Here is a 16,749-nt window from a genome sequence, read left to right on the forward strand (position 1 = left end):
TGGTATTGAAACTGCAGTCCTTGGTAGGTGAACTTGTTCCTGGCTGGGTTTCTTGTTGATCTTCTGGGGGAGGGGCCTGTTGTAGTTATTCTCAAGTGTCTTTGCCCCAGGCGGAATTGCACCACCCTTACCAGGGGCCTGGCTGAGTAATCTGCTCGGGTTTGCTTTCGGGAGCTTTTGTTCCCTGAGCGCTTTCCGTGGAGTTCTGGAGGATGGGAATGACGATGGTGGCCTCCCAGTCCCCAGCCCGGAGGAGCCAAGAGCTCGGGGCCCCACTCCTCAATGTGCCCTCAGAGAACGGTGCCCAATTACTCCTGTCCCCCTGGCCTCCAGCCGCGGTCCGAGCTAACCGAGGCTGCGACCGCTTCAAGGTAACCCCGAGCTGAGAGATCACTCCTCGGCTCTGTCTCTGTAGCCGGCTTCCCCATTCTAATACCTGTAAGCTCTGCGACACTCAGACACCCCTGATCCTTCTGTGACCCTGCGGGATCTGAGGCCACACTGCCCCCGCGTGGGCTTCACCCCAGTTTAGCCTCTGGAGCGATGTTCCTCAGCGGAACAGACTTTTAAAAGTCCTGATTTTGTGCTCCGTTGCTCCGCCGCTTGCCAAGAACTGGCCCCTCCCCCTGCAGTCTATCTTCCCGTCGCTTTGGATTCACTTCTCTGCCAGTCCTACCTTTCAGAAAGTGGTTGATTTTCTGTTTCTAGAATTGCTGTTCTTCTCTTCGATCTCCCGTTGGATTTGTAGGGGTTTGCAATCTTTAGATAAGCTATCTAGCTGATCTCCTGCTACCTGAAGTAGTCTCAGCCTGTTACTTCTCCTCCATCTTGACTCCTCCTTTCTATATACTTTTTTTTTAATTGGAAGAAATATTCAAGACTTCCTATTCTTCCCGTGATTAACATCACTTGTCTAGCAAATCATTAAATTTCTATTCAAATTCTTATGGATATAATAATAAATATATTTACATGATCTTTTTTTTTCTTCATTGAGACTTGATAATTTGTCTTTTGACAGCAATTGCTTCATTTTATTTATGTTATCAAATGTGTGGATATTGAGTTGTTCAAAGTATTCCTTTATTTTCCTTTTAATTGTGATTCATAATTACACTTCCTCTTTCATATCTGATAATATTTGTGACTTCTTTCCTTTTATCTTGATTGGCCTGGCTGGAGTTTAATCTATTTTATAGGTCTTTTCAGAAACCCAGCTTTTAGATTTTATTATTTTCTCTTATTTTTCTCTGTTGCTGTTTTCAATTTCGTTGAATACTGATGTCATATTTTTTTTCTACTTGATTTGTGATTAAATTGTTGTTCTTTTTCAAGTTCCTAATTGGAAATTTAAAATATTAATTTTCACATGGAAACGTGGTGGGGTGGGTGCTTACTGGAGTACAACATTTATTATCTTAAAGCTTTTATTTCTAACTTCTGCTATCCTAATTGTTAGACTAGAAAGAGGAGACATTTTTTTCCCCCTTGTGCTTACTGGTATATCTAATTTTAGCTTCTTTAAATCCAAGAGGCAAAAAGAAAACTGAAATAAATTGCTACTGTCTTTTCTTGGGTCCCAGGTCTATAGCTAGTCTGTCTTCTTTGTCTTTCCTTCAGAAGTCTTCTTATATGTGTTTTGTATATAATGTCTTGGGTTTATTGTCTTAGCTTATAGGAATAATAGAGGAAAATAAATGTATTCCATCTCCCTGAAGTGGAAGACTAGAAATTTATTTTTTTAATGAGATTTTATATTAAAAACAAGTATTACTATACTATTTCATATGGTTTTATTATATCAGACCATACAACAGGCACTACTCCATGTGTGTTTACATACCGGAATCATTAAAATTGAACTATATGTGCTTACATGCTTGAGAAAATAAAGAACTAACCAAACCAAAGAGAAGAAACAAAACAAAGCAAAACAAAAAAAACTATAATTTTGTATGGTTCAAGTGATTATATTAAGAATGGCTTCTTACTGGTTTTTAGTATTTTGTAAGAATTTTTTCACTCTAAATATTGTTCTACTATAAAAGTTATGTATTTTTATTGCCCTAAGTTGTATAGAATTACCTCATCTGGTCTTTTACTGAAAAAAAACAAAAAAAAAAACAAAAAAAAAACTGATTCTAGTACTAATGTAAGGAATGGTTTTAATTAGACTATTAATAGCAAGAATGGCAGTCTCTGTTGTGATGCATTCTTAAGCAAAATTTAAGATTAATTTTGATTATAAATTATTTTACTTGTTTTTCTCATTTTGAAATCTAGTCCTTATCCAAATCATGATTTTAATAGTGCTGTATAGTTTCATTTATTGTCATATGTTAATGCACTTCATGTTTGTAGAAGAATGAATTATCTGCTACCCATTCATCTAGGAACTCGAAAGAACAAAATTTGTTTTAAGAAACCCTAAGCTGTAATGGCTCTTCAAAAGCATTTATTTTATTTTCACTTTTGCAAAGAAACTTTATCCTTACAGTGCTACTCAGTAATTGTGTTATACATACATACATATATGCATACACTCAAACAACAAGAAGTAGCATAACAGATAAATAGAGGAAAAAATAAAATATTAAAAATTACATTTTTATAGTACCATTTATCCAGACTCAAATAATGTGTAAGGTCTCAGGGCTCCTTAAGTGTGTCACTATACAAAAGCATGGTATTATTATTATTATTATTAATGTTAATGTTATAACTCTAAGTCACAAAGAAATATTTAATCAACTTCTGCATATTTTTAAGAAATGAAAATAATGTAAATTCAGTTAATTCCATCTCAAACAGAAACTCTATCTTATTAATATTCCATTGTATTCATCTAATCATCAGAAAGGATCAATACTTATCATTTACAGCAACGTGGAAGGAACTCGAAGGTATTATCTGAACAAAATAAGTTAATCAGAGAAAGGCAATTATCATATGGCTTCACTCATCTATGGAATATAAAAAGTAGTGCAGCAGGTCAGAGGACCAGAGAGGGAAAACTGAATGGGAGGTAATCAGAGAGGGAGACAAACCATGAAAGACTCTTAACTATAGGTAACAAACTGAGGGTTGTTGGAAGGGAGGTAGATGGGGAGATAGGGCAATTGGGTGATGTACATTAAGGAAGGCAGTGATGTGATGTGATGAGCACTTGGTCTTATACAGAAATAATAATTATTGAACTTGACATCTGAGACTAATCATGTACATGTATGTTGGCTATTGAATTTAAATAAAAATAAAAATAAAAAAGTAGATACCACGTCAGTTTTAATATTAAAAAACACAATCTCTTATTCATAATTTATATGAATTATTGTATATTGAAATGAGAGTGTATTGGATATTGGACTAAATAAAATATGCAATTAAAATTAAAAAAGAAACTATCTTATTCAAGAAAAAGTTCTAAGTAACTAACAATAGCACACAAAATGCAAGATACCATAAGTTAAACTAAAGAAAAGTTACATTGAAAAGCAGTTGTAAATAAACCAAATCTTGGAATTTACAAGAGCCTAGTAGAATGAATACCACTATGTAGGTATGCATGCATGTATGTATTTATCAATTTACTTATTCACCTTTATTTACTTCTGTACTTACTCATATTCTTATTTATTTATTTTTATATTACAAGTTTGTTTTTAAGTTTTGTTCTTTAACAGAATAAATATTAAGGTCAATCGAAGTCATTTGGTAAAAATGTTATATAGGAAACTTAGTTCCTTGCTTATGCTACATGAAATATTTAAAGTTGCACTTAGATTTGTAGCTTTGGAACGACATGAAAAAATACTTAAAATTTATATTTGTCCAGCTCGACAATGCACATATATGTGTGTATGTTGGAATTCCATTTTTATTTACTAATGTAGAAGTATTTTCAAGGAGATAGTCCTCTTAAATTAATCATGAAATAAAGAATTTTCTTTTTGTTCTAGAAATATGCCCTGATTACCATGATGCAAAAAAGTTTATACATAAACAGAATTATCCCTTACGGGGTAATTTCAATTCAGTTAAAATAAGTTGTAATATCCATTTATGTATGAACATTATTGCATCATAGTAATGAGGGAATATTTATAGGACAGAAAGAAAGTTATTATCTTTTTATCTATTTCTAAATGATTACATTTATGTTTAAATTATGGGTGATTTTTTTTATTTCTCTAAGTTATGTAAAATAAAAATAAAATCCACTCTTCTTAATTTATAATCTATGCTGATCATTGAACAATGTGGTTCAACACTTCAGACTGGACTGAATCAGAAGGAATAGTTGTTGAGGGGAAGGCTAGTTAATGATATTTCTGGTTTGCTTTCTAAAAGATAAACTAAATAGCTAGAAAATATAGAACACTCCTAAGAGTGTAGAGAACCCTTAATTCATATTGCTGTTGTGCAGTGAATCTCTTCTTTGACTGGTTTGTTTCTTTTTTCAAACAAGGCTTCAGGTAATGGATAATGTTGGTATGAAACAGTAACCATGTTGTGACTGGTGTTCTTAGGTATCGGAGTCATCTCAGTGAAGAAGAGGAGATCTAGGGTACACAAGTGCACAGAACAGACAGACTTTAAAGAAATAATTTTCATTTAACTTTGAGAATGATTTGGGTCTTTATAAAAGTATGATATCCCCCATTGATATAAGCTTGAGAAAGGGTGAATAATAGGTAAGCACATCAACATGAGACTTGCAAGGGCTAGAATCCTTTTTTTCTAGGTGTATGAAAGTTTTTCCCCTATAAAAGACTGCCTTTTTTTTTCTTAATTTGTGTGCATGTGGATGTTATGATAAAGGGAGGGGGAGGGAAAAAAAACTCGAATAAGAATAAATTTAGCCTAATTTAGTGACATGATGTCACTTCATCTTTGATTTCCACCTCTGTTTTGGCCCTAAGCTTCATTTATAGTAGCTATAGTTAACTTTTAAAAGTTCATTAAAAGAAAAAAAAAAAGAAGAAAGAAAAAAGGGTCTGTTCTGACCTTCAGTGATTGGGATAATGAATTTTCAGGCTTAAAATCTCATAGGCTTCCACACAGAGATCAGTTCCTGACACTTTGGTCAGATCAATATTACAAGGAAAAAAAAATCTTTCTAATGATAAATTTAGTTCAGGACATCTCCCAGTGTAAGCTCAAATATGACAGAAAGGGGCACTGTGTCTCTTCCTATTGGTTCATTGACTTCTCAGGAATCATGCATTTTCTAAAGCAGGAGAAACTTGTCAAGATGATCCATGGTCCATGCTTGGCTCCCTTGTAAGATACTATTATAAACAAGAAAATTACTCTCAGCTGAGAGACAGAAAGGAACCAACACACAAGAATGTGTCAAACACACAAAGTATTGAAAGACACATAAGGTTTTGGGTCAGCAGTTTAGAGAATAATAGCCCTTTCTATGGCTGCTAATTTGGACAAAATTTGATCATTTTTAGCAGGCATGCAAAATAATATGTGGAATATACTAGTTACATTAGTTATTAGTATTTTCATCAAAAAAGAGGAAAAACTGAGACTTTTGGCTATAAATACTTTGTTGTAAGAAATACCATTCAGCTATATTGACTAAGCAGTACAAGAACATCCTGGTTAAAAAATGTTTGTGCCAGGGTAGAAAAGTGAGGAAACATGTTCACAGTTCCTTACTCCCTAAGAGTCATTTTAATTGATCAAACTATAGTAAAAATTATTTTGAAGACATTATTTAAGTTAAATACCAGCACAACATGTATATTTTGTGTGAAATATCTTTTAAGATGATACAATGATTGCAGGTGTGGCACTGACTGCTTAAAGTACTTGCCTGAAGGACTTAAAACTTAAGACAATTCAGTGGTGTGAATGTACTTAAAATATGAAAAAAAATGCCTCCCTCAGTCAGTCAAGGTGAATACATGATCTGTAAATGAAAAAAACATCTGATAGTGCCCAAAAGTCTTGAGAAAAGGAGTTGCCTTATTTCAGGATTGGAGAAGGGAGTCAAATCTACAAATATTTGCATTCTGAGCACAAAGGTCTACATTGATCAACACTAGCAGTAGGATCAAAATGTCGCAGGTGAAAATACCCAAGGGCAGAACCAAATTGCATCCTAAACTGGTGGAGGATAAAATTGATTTATCATGTATTTACTAAAATCCTTTACACCTGCCAGAGCCTGGCAGTCAGAGATGGAGGAAGTCCTTGAGCATATATACTTTAGATAGTAATTTGTTTCACTCATGATACTTTATTACTTTGATATTGAGCTAGAGAAATATGGTCTTGGAAGTTCATGCACAGAAAAGCAGTGTCTCAAATATTTACATTGGAATAAACTATAACATTCAATGTCTACATGGCAATGAAATGTCCTTTGGGAATAGTGACCCTCCTTTCTTTTTTGGCTATACTGTTACCAAACCTCTATATATTAAAAGGAAAACAAAAAGGGAATAGCATATATAAGCCATCAACATTTTCTTGCTATGCCTGAAAAATAAATTCACTTGCAAACACCAATTTGTAAGGTAAATACAATAGAATATATTAAGTCCATTTTTGTAAGGATGGAATAAATTAAAATGTTTCATATGTCAGTGCAATAGAGAAAATGATGGAATACATGCATATGTTATCTTTTTGATAGGAATGTGGCAGTCCAGTCTGAGTATATTCAATCAAAGAGAAAGTAAGTGGAGTGACATCAGCATCATGGCAAAATAAGACCTTTCTCATTTTTGCCCCCTACCAACAAAAAATCAGCATCTGTTCATAGACCAAAGTGTCTTTGAGGGATCTGTGAGATTCAATAGAAAATACCAAGGAACTCAGCGGGGAGCTTTGCCCACCCATGTATCAGTAGACAGAGAGACCTCAGTGTTGGATATGGACACTTCAGTGGCCCGTGAACCAGCTCTAGTCTGTCTGCTATAGTATAGGTGCTCTTGTATAACACCAATTTAATATGGTCACTAAAAGACAATAGCTTTTGTGGTAGTCCAGTTTCCAAAGATGTTTCCAAGATTCCATAAGAGAAAAAAAAAAACAAAAAAAAGGAAGGAAAAGAAAGTTTAGATGCAATGGGAGTGAGTAAAAGGAATATTTTTACTTTATGTACATCACTCATTCCTTTAAGATGGCACAGGTTAGAACCAAGACCAAGAAAGAACTTCCCTGGCCTGTGATTTCTTCCACAAAGGGAAAGAGAGAGCATGTGAGAGGACACCTGGTTTTCTCACCTGTGTGGGACACTGCCAAAGGAGTTTATTTCACTCTTACCTCATTCAGACTATGAAATTGGAAACTTCACTACTGGGGAGCAGAAAAAGTCTGGGAGAGTGGTACATAGAGGTCTCAGAGGACATTAAACAGATATGGATCAAAATTGCCTTTCAGATACCATCAACAAGGCCACATACAACCTGCTGGGAATACCTTACTGATGGATCATTCCAAATGGCCCACAGGCACACTTAGTGCTCCATGTGCTTCACCCACACACCCAACCCTCATTACCATATAGTTAGATCTCTATGCACACATTCAAAGGTGGCAAGAGAGGGCCTTGGCAATTGTGAGCCTAGGCAGAAAGTTGGAAAAATCTAGTGTGTTGCAAGATCCAGTGAAAGCTGAAAAGCTTAAAATTCTGCCACAAGAGGAAGGAAGGAATGTGGAACAAGTTCATCTATAGAAGGTCTGGAAAAGTCTTAAAATCTCTACCAGGGCTGATAGAAGGGGAAGATTGCTTCCCAAAAAGCAGTCAGTAAAAACTGGAAGAGGTGACCATATCAAGAGTTGAAGAAGGGCACTATATCATAATTATGGGGACTACCCTTCAAGAAGATCTAACAATTGTAAACACTTTTGCCCCCAAATTGGGAACACCCAAATATATGAATCAATTAATAGCAAACATAAAGAAACTCATTGATAATGATAAAATAATAGTATGGAACGTTAACATCCTACTCACAGCAATGGAATGACCATCTAAGCAGAAAATGAACAAAGAAACAATGCCTTTGAATGACACACTGGACCAGATGGACTTAACAGATATAGTCCAGCATTTCATCCTAAAGCAACAGAATACACAATCTTTTCAAGTGCACATGGGCTTTCTCCAGAATAGATCACATGCTGGGTCACAAATCAGGCCTCACTGAGTACAAAAAGATTGAAATCATACCATGTGTATTTTCAAGCATAATGCTATGAAACTTGAAGTCAACCACAAGAAAAAATTTGGAAGGACCACAACCACTTGAGGGTAAATGACATCCTAATAAAGAACAAATGCATTAATAGGAAATTAGGGTAGAACTTAAAAAGTACATGGAAGCAAGTGAAAATGAAAACATGACAGTCCAAACTTTTGGGATGCAGCAAAGGCAGTCATAGAGGGAATAGGGAAGTATACAGCAATACAGACCTACCTGAAGAAGCAAGAAAAGTCTTAAATTCACAACCTGACCTAATACCTACAGGAGCTAGAAAAGGAACAGCAAATAAAGCCTAACCCCAACAGAAGAAGGAGAAAAAAAAAAAAAAGCTGGTTCTTTGAAAGAATTAATAAAATGGATAGACTCTTATATTTATTAAAAAGAAAAGAGAAAGGACCCAAATAAATAAAATAATGAATAAAAGAGGAGAGATCACAACCAACACCACAGAAATAAAACTAATCATAAGAGAATGGTATAAAAAATAATATGCCAACAAACTAGACAATCTGGAAGAAATGGACAAATTCCTAGAAACATACAAACTACCAAAACTGAAACAGGAAGAAATAAAAAATTTGAACAGAACTGTAACAAGAAAAGACATTGAATCAGTAATCAAAAATCTCCCAACAAACAAAAGTCCAGGGTCTGATGGCTTCCCAGGGGAATTCTACTAAACATTTAAAGAAGAGTTATTACCTGTTCTTCTCAAATTGTTCCAAAAAAATGGAAATGGAAGGAAAACTTCCAAACTCCTTCTATGAGGCAAACATTGCCTTGATTCTAAAACCAGACAAAGACCCCACTAAAAAAGGGGAATTACAGGCCAATATCCTTGATGAACATGGACACAAAATTCTCAACAAGAAACAAGCAAATAAAGTCCAACAGTACACTAAGGGGTCCATTCACCATGCTCAAGTGGGATATATTCCTGGGAAGCAGGGGTGGCTTGCTTTTTTGCCAATCAATCAATGTGATACACCACATTAATAAAAGAAGGTAGAAACCATATGATCCTCTCAATAGATGCAGAAAAAGCATTTGACAAAATGCAGCATTGTTTCTTAATTAAAACAAACAAACAAACAAAAAACCTCAAAAAAGTAGGGATAGAAGGAACATACCTCAGTGTCCATAAAGGCCGTGTCTGAAAGACCCACACCTAGTATCATCCTCAATGGGGAAAATGGAGAGCTTTTCCTCTATGGTATGGAGCAAGACAGGGTTATCCACTTTCACCATTATTACTTAAGACAGTACTGGAAGTCTTAGCTTCAAAAATCAGACAACTGAAACAGTAAAAGGCATCCAGATCAGCAAGCAAGAAGTCAAACTGCCACTATTTTCATATGACATGAAACTGCGTGTAGAAAACCCAAAAGACTCCACCAAAAAATTGCTAGAACTTATACATGAAGTCCTCAAAGTCACAGGATATAAAATAAAGGTACAGAAATCTGTTGCATTTCTCTACACCAATAATGAAGCAGCAGAAAGAAAAATCAGGGAATTGATTCCGATAACAATTGCACCAAAAAACACAAGATACCTAGATGTAAACCTATCCACAGAGGTATTCTGATCTGTATTCTGAAAATTATAGAACACTTATGAAAGAAATTGAAGAAATATAGTCAACCAATCTTCAACAAAGCAGGAAGGAATGCCCCATGGAGAAAAGACAGCCTCGTCAACAAATGATGTTGGGAAACTGGACAGCTATATTCAGAAGAAAGAAATTGGACCACTTTCTTACACCATATACAGAAAGAAATTAAAATTGAATGAAATACCTCAATGGGAGACAGGAACCCATCAAAATCCTTGAGGCAAACACAGGCAGAAACATCTTGGACCTTGGCCATAGCAACTTCTTGCTAGACACATCTCCAGTGGCAAGGGAAATTACAGCAAAAATGAACTCCTGGGACCTCATCAAGATAAAAGCCTTCTGCACTGTGAAGGAAACAATCAACTAAACTAAAAGATAACTGGCAGAACGAGAGAAGATACTTGCAGATGACATATTGGATAAAAGGTTAGTATCTAGAAACCACAAAGAGCTCATCAAAACAGACACCCCAAAAAACAAATAATCCAGTTTACAAATGAGTGGAAGGCATGAACAGACATTTCTCCAAAGAAGACATCCTGAAAAGATGCTCAACCTCACTCAGCATTGGGGAAATACCACAACTACAATAAGATACCACTTCACACCTGTCAGAATGGCTAAAATTAACAACTCAGGAAATACCAGATGTTGGCAAGGATACATTGATAGGGGGACCCTCTTACTCTGTTGAAGGGAATGCAAACTGGTGCAGCCACTCTGCAAGACAGTATGGAGTTTCCTCTTAAAGTGATAAATAGAACTACCCTGTGACCCAGCAATTGCACTACTTGGTATTTATAAAAAAGACATGAAGATATTAATTCAAATGGGCACTTGCACCTCAATGGTTATAGCAGCACTATCAAAAATAGCCAAACTATGGAAAGAGCTCAAATACCCATTGACTGATCAATGGATAAATATGATATAATATGCATATTGAGGAACATTATATGTATAATATGTATAATAAACATAAAATATAACATATATAGTATATATAGTACACAAAATATGTATCATATATTGTGTATATATAATGGAATATAATATATGTATATATAGTGTAATATAATATATGGTATATAATGGAATATAATATATGATATATGTAATATTTATACATATACATATATGTGTATCTGTAATGGGATATTATAGATAATATATATGTTATGTAATATATTCCATTTAGTATACATATATTCCATTACAGATAAAATATACAGTAATTTCCATATAATAGAATATTAGTTAACCACCAAAAAGAATGAAATCTTGTCATTTGCAAGGACATGGATGGAACTAGAGTGTATTAGTACTTAGTACACTAAGTGAGATAATCAGTCAGTCAGAGAATGACAAATATATGATTTCACTCATATGTGGGAATTGAGAAAGAGTATATGAAAAGAGGGGAAGAGGAAAAAGGAGGAAGGGAGCTAACTATAAGATACTCTAAACTATAGAGATCAAACTGAGGGTTCGTGGAAGGATGTGGGTGGGGGATGGGTTAAATGGATATGGGGTCTAAAAAGGGTGTTTGTAACGAACACTGGGTGTTATATATAAGTGATGAATCACTACATTCTATACCTGAAACCAGTTTTGCCATATATGTTAACTAACTAGAACTTAAATAAACATTTGAAATTTTAAAAAATCCAATATATCAACACAAAACTACATGGAATGTGAAAAATCTTGGAAGCATGATTTCACCAATGCATCACAATGATCTTTTGGCAACTGAACCCCAAAACATGAAGATCTCTGATTTAACTGATAAAGGAATCAAAATAATTGTTAAAGGAAATTCAACAAGGTATAAACAAACAGACAAAAACAAAAAACACAGAAAGGTAATTCAATGAAATCTGGAAGAAAACAAGATAAGAAGTTAAACAAAGTTAGAAATCATTAAAAATAACCAAATAAATTCTGTAGTGGAAGAAAACAATGAATCCAGTGAAAACTGCAAGAAAGGTATCAATAGGAGACTTGACCAAGCAGAAAAAATAATGAATGAAATTGAAGTTAGGAACTTTGAAATAATCTAGTCACAGGAGAAAAAGGTAGAAGGATAAGAAAGAGTAAAGAAAATCCTTCATGAGCTATGGCTTATTATCAAAAGGACCAGCTTAAAAATCAGTGGCTATCCAGAGAGAGGATGGAGGGAGATGGAGACAGGATGCTTATTTAGAGAAATAATGGCTAAGAATTTCATAGATCCAGGGAGAGATTTGGATATTCAAGTTCGTGAAGTTCATAGGTCATCAAGCAAAATGAAATTGAAGAGATCCAGAAGACATATTATACTAAAAGAGTAAATAAATAAACAATTAAATAAGAACCTTAAATGTAGCAAGAGGAAAAATAAAGCTAATTACTTATGAGAGAACCCCCATAAAGCTATCAGCAGATTTTTCAGCAGAAAATTTACAAGTCAGAGTGAGTGAGATTATATATTTAATGTGTTAAAATGAAAAAAAAGAAGAAATTCAACAAAGAATACTATATACATGAAAGTTATCTTTCAGAAATGAAGGATAGATAGACTTTCTCAGACAAACAAAAACTAAGGAAATTCACCACCAATGGAACTACATTACAAGAAATGTTGAAGGGAGTTCTTCAAGCTGAAATGAAAAAATGCTAATTAGTACCATGAAAACATATCAGAATATACCATATGCGGGAAATGATAAGTATGCATTCAAATTTGAATAACCTAATCCTGTAATATGAAATTGGGTTAACCACATAACCCTAGTATTATAAAAGTTAAGGTACAAAGATACTAAAAATAACTACAGCTACAATGAGTTTTAAATAAATATACAGTATAAAAAGAGACAAATTGTGACATCAAAAAGATAAGGGGGGAAGAAATAAAAGGGTAGAATTTTTACATGTGATTGAAATTTATTATCAGCCTAAAATAAACTTCTATGTGTGTAAGATATTTTATGTAAGTCTCTTTGAAACCACAAAGCCAAAACCTATAGTAGGGTCACAAAAGATGAAGGAAGGGGGTGAAAGCATATCCCTAATCAAAATCACTTAAAAAAAAAAAGGGCAGTAAGAAGAAAAAATCAACAAGGGAAGTACAAAACAATCAGAAAACACAAAGTAGTATATTAGTAAGTTCTTACCTATAAATAATTATTCTACATGAAAACATCTTAAATTATCTAATAAAAAACATAGAATACTGGATGATTAAAAAGTGAGACCCAACTGTGTCCTGCCTCTGAGACACTCACCCCAGGTTTAAGAATGTACTGAAGATGAAAGTAAAGGGATGGAAAAAAAATATCCTATGCAATTGGAAACTGAAAGAGAACAGAGATAGTTATATTGATATTAAACCAACTAGACTGTAGGTCAAACTGATAACAAGAGACATTGAAGGGCACTATATAATTATAAAGGTGTCAATCTACCAAGATGATGTAACAATCATACACAGTTGACCTTTGAGCAATGTAGGAATTAGAAACACTGAATTTCTACACAGTTGAAAATATAACTTTGATTCCCCCAAATCTTAACTACTAATGGCCTACTATTGACTAGAAGACTTACTGATAACATAAGTAGTTGATGAACATGTATTTTCTATGTTATATGTATTATATACTATAGTTTACAATAAAGTAATCTAGAGAAAAGACAATGTTACTATAAAATCATAAGGAAGAGAAAATACATTTATAGTATTGTACTGTATTTATAAAAAAAAAAAAAACTGCCTTATAAGTGGACCCACGCAGTTCAAACCTGTGTTGTTCAAAAATCAACCATACAAGCACACAGTACCAGAACACAGAAATATATTAAAAGGAAATTCTAACAGATTGAAAGGGAGGACTACACAACAATACAAAAAGAGAAGGGAATTTTAATACTCCAATTTTGACAATAGATGTATCATGTAGACAGAAAATAAAAAAGAAAGCATTAGAATTAAACCATACTTTAGACCAAATGGATCTAACAGATGTACACAGAACATTCCATCCAACAGCAGCAGAAGATACATTATTCTCAAAGCACATGGAACATTCTCCAGGATAGATTTTATGTTAGGACATAAAATAAGTCTTACCCAATGTAAGAACTTTGACATTATAGCAAGTATACTTCCAATCAAAGTGTCATGTCAATAATAGGAGGACAACTTTAATATTTGCAGATAAGTGGAAATTAAATAATACACTCTTGAACAACCAATACAAGAAATTATATTTCTTGCATTGAAGGAATTAGTAAAGAAATTTAAAAGAAGAGATCAAAAAGAAATTTGAAAAATATTGAAACAAATGAAAATGAAAGCACAACATACCAAAACCTTTGGGATGCTGCTAAGGCAATCTAAGCAGGAAGTCTATAAGGATAAATATCTACATTGAGAAAAAGAACAATCTCAAATAAACTAATATTACATTTCAAGGAACTAGAAAAAGCAAATGAAACCAAAAGTTAGCAAAAGAAAGGAAATCACTAAGATCAGAGAAGATATAAATGTAATAGAGACACTAAGTCAATCAGAAAAAGACAATTATATGATCTCCCTGATATGAGGAATTTGAGAGGCAGAGTGGGGGGTTTGTGGGGTAGGAAAGGAAAAAAATGAAACAAGATGGGATCAGGAGGGAGACAAACCATAAGAGACTCTTGATCTCACAAAACAAACTGAGGATTGCTGGGGGGAGGGAGGTGTGGAGAGGGTGGTTGGGTTACGGATATTGGAGAGGGTATGTGCCATGGTGAGTGCTGTTCAGTGCATAAGCCTGACTATTCACAGACCTGTACCCCTGGGGCAAAAAATACATAGTATGTTAGTCAAAATAATTAATAAAAATGTAATAGAGACACTAAAAAACAATAAAAATCAATGAAACTAAAATCTTTATTTAAAGATAAAATTCGTAAACCTTACAGAGACTACAGAGGAAACGAGAGGAGTTTCAAATGAATAAAATCAGAAATGAAAGAGGAGACATTGCAACTGACATGACCAAAATACAAACGTTCTTCAAAAAATTAAGAATAGATCTACCAAAAAAAAAAAAAAATCTGCCACATTATCTAGCAATTTTACTTCTAGGTATATGTCAAAAGAAAATGAAAATAGGACCTCAATTTGATACATTTCCTTCCATGTTCATTGTAGTATTATTCACAATATCCAAGATATGGAAACAACCTAAATATCATCAACAAATGAATGGATCTGATCTGTGAGGTGTATGTGTGTGTATAATGGAATACTATTCATCTCTAAGAAAGAAGAAATTTATGCCAATTTTGACAACATGGATGGACATTGAGGATATTATCCTAAATGAAATAAGTCAGAGAAAGATAAATACTGTATGATCTCACTTACATGTGGAATCTAAAAAAACTGAGCTTGTAGAGACAGAGAGTAGAATAGTGCTTGGCAGGGGCAGGGGCATGGGGGGGGACTGAAAGATGTCAGCCAAAGCATACAAACTTCCTGTCTTATAACTGGATCTAACTGGATCTGAGGATCTAATGCACATCATGGTGATTATAGCTGATAATACTGGGTTATATGTTTGAACTTGCTAATGGAATACATCTTACATATTCTCACTACAAAAAAAAAAAGTAAGTATGTGACATGATGGAGGTTTTAGCTAATGCTCTGGGGGTTAATCATTTTATAAAACATTTATGTTCCAAATTAACATATTTTACACTTTAAACTTATATAAATTTGTATGTCAATTATGTCTAAATAAATCTAGAAAAATATTAAAAGTAGAAAGTAAGAAAAAAATAAATTTCTAAAATAAAAAAGCACACCTTCTTTTCTTTTTCCTTGATCTGTTATATCTTTGCTAATAGCAGAACTTAATATATGTACTTATGTATTATATATGTATGTGTGTGAATATATATTTCTATATTTAAATAAAGCATAGCATATCTTTTATGTAGTTCCTAAATAATTGAATGCATAATCTGCTTCCTTTTCTCCCCTCATATGCAGACTATTCTTAAGAGGATCATTTTATAAGCAACACTGAGAAAGAGTCAACAATTAAAATTCTAAGCCAAATTTTAAAATTAATGGGGAAAGTAGGTCTTCAAAGAAAAAGTAACCTATTTTTTAAAGATTTTATTTATTTATTTGTCAGAGAGAGAGAGCACAAGCAGGGGGATCAGCAGGCAGAGGGAGAAGCAGGCTCCCTGCTGAGCAAGAAGATTGATGTGGCACTAGATCCTGGGACCCTGGAATCATGACCTGAGCCAAAATTTCTGACTCGGAAATTTCTTCTTTCTTAGAGATGAATAGTATTCCATTATACACACACATACGTACACTCTTAACTGACTGAAATACCCACGTGTCCCAAAAATAACCTATCGATACCCTTTTTGGGCTAACAAGGTTAATATAGATTATAATTTTCTCTTTTTCACTTGGTGTTTAAACCAGATTATAGAATTGTTGTGTAAGAATTAGTCAAGTAAACGGGCCTTTTTTGTCATATGAGGTTCATGAAAAGTGAAAAGCCATATGTCCATCCTTTATCTATAGTCATTTAGGATCACATATTCAAGATAAGAAATGAAAATAATCAGGCTTCAACCAATGCATAAAAGTTTTTTTTTATTTTTCTCAGCTATTCCTGATTCATGTGTTAAAATGAATAAAAATTATTATTTCTAAGATATCTTTTTTTAAAATATTTTGTTTATTTATTTGACAGAGATCACAAACAGGTAGAGAGGCAGGCAGAGAGAGAGGAGGAAGCAGGCTCCCCATGGAGCAGAGAGCCTGATGGGGGCTCAATCCCAGGACCCTGGGATCATGACCTGAGCCGAAGGCAGAGGCCCCAACACACTGAGCCACCCAGG

Source organism: Enhydra lutris, unplaced genomic scaffold (genome assembly GCF_002288905.1).
Source record: "Enhydra lutris kenyoni isolate GAN:26980312 unplaced genomic scaffold, ASM228890v2 scaffoldscaffold47, whole genome shotgun sequence".
In the NCBI taxonomy this organism is placed as follows: Eukaryota; Metazoa; Chordata; class Mammalia; order Carnivora; family Mustelidae; genus Enhydra; species Enhydra lutris.